Source organism: Mastomys coucha, unplaced genomic scaffold (assembly GCF_008632895.1).
Source record: "Mastomys coucha isolate ucsf_1 unplaced genomic scaffold, UCSF_Mcou_1 pScaffold5, whole genome shotgun sequence".
NCBI classification, from domain to species: domain Eukaryota; kingdom Metazoa; phylum Chordata; class Mammalia; order Rodentia; family Muridae; genus Mastomys; species Mastomys coucha.
Window position 1 is genome coordinate 91,900,314 of NW_022196911.1, and position 1,749 is coordinate 91,902,062.

Below are 1,749 nucleotides of genomic sequence, written 5' to 3' on the forward strand. Positions count from 1 at the left end.
ATTTAAAAGGAAAGGCGCCTTTCCTCTATGTTTCCAAGTAGGGGGTCACTGCCTTCCCCGCTATACCGCTAGACTTCCCTGGCCTCCCGGGTCCTTATCCAGGGGACCCTGAGAGCGCGGGACCAGGAAGCCAGGAACACGGGGACAGCGCCTGGGAGCGAGGGACCCGCAGGAAATCGTGTTTCGGGATCCCCGCTGGAGAGAAGCTGGCTTTGCACCCAGTCCAGCTGCTAGATGACAACACTCCAGCGTTCTCGGGGGGGAAGCCTGCACGACCCGGCTCGAGATCACCCCCGAAGACTAAATGGGCGGGGGGGGGAACGACGAGGGGTGGTCGCACCACCGAGCGCCCCCGAACCGGAGGGGTTGGCTTTTCAGAAGGGAGGGACCGGGTGGAGACCCGAGGTCCCCCTCGCCCTCCCCACGCGAGGAGCGGACAGGTGGCGTCGCCCGCGTCCGCTCTACCCGCGATGCACTGAGCGGTGGTCCGTGCGCAGGGTGTGGGTCTCAGAACTTAGTTTGGGGTGCTGGATTTCGGAAGGCCGCCCGGGGAAGGGGGGGAGTGCCGAGGCCCCGCCCACGTCCCCAGGTCAGCCCGGGGCGGGGAGGGGGTAATTTCCGCTCGGCGCTCGAGGAAGCGAGCGGCGGGGGAGGGGGCTGCGGCTCTCCGCGGTCCCCACGGGGAGGGGGAAGTGGATCCGCCCAGGTCCCTTTCCTCGGCCTGGACCGATGCGATCTGGATCCTCCGTCTCCGGGAGCCGGCGGGGGAGACGGGACTGGGCGAGGGGCGACACGTGGGCGGTCGCACCCCGTCTGCGAGGTGGGGGAGGGGGCTGCGCGCCGGGAGTCCGGGACACGCAGCGGAGCGCGGGACGCGTTGCACGCTCAGTACCGGGATTCCCGGCTCTACGCAGGCGACACCGAGTTTCCAGCGGCTGGGGCTGGATCGACGCCAGGGGGTGGTGGAGAGCGTGGCGAGGAGACACCGGAGAAGCCCCCTGCCCGGCCACCGCAGAGGAGAAGGAGCCGGCGACAACACCCCTAGAAAGAGGGATGTTCTTTGAGCCGCGCGAGTCTGCGAGTGGGAGGCGGGGGATGTCGGGGCAGGCGTTCCGAGAGGGCAGGTGAGGAAGGGGGTCACTCTCCCCTTCCCCTGTCCCGATCCCATTGTCTCAGTCGCCTGCGGCCCCGGCCGGCTCCGTAACACGTGTTGACTGCACCGATATAAATGGCTTGAATTTTTTTTATTGTTATTTTTTTTCGTTTGCAGAGTCTGTAAGCCAACTCCGACTTCGGTTCGCCGCCCATTTGATGGATGATTCCCTACCATTCGAAAAGTCGGGAGTTAAAACGCAACACCCAGCACCTTTGTCCCCCCCACCTCCTCGTTTTCCCAGAGCGCCGGAAAGAAATGGGGCAGGGGAGTGGGGGGGAGGGCTTCCAACTCCGCTTCTGAGTCTCCCTCCACCACCTTCAGAACCCACTCTCTCGAATCAGCGTTTTGTTCTAGCCAGCCACGTGTTTGTCGGGTTTTTTGTTTTTGTGACATTTTTCTTCCCATGAAGCAACAGGAATCTAAATATTACAAGCTATTAGTTGCTTAGTAGGAAAAAAAAAATGTTTTCTGTCCAGGAGGATGGGTGATGTCTGTGCCTCTGTCCCCGCACGCCCTCCCCGACATTCCCCCAACCCCCCACTAACTTGGTGTTTTGTCAGCTCTTGATCACAACGTAATTCTTAACAAACTAA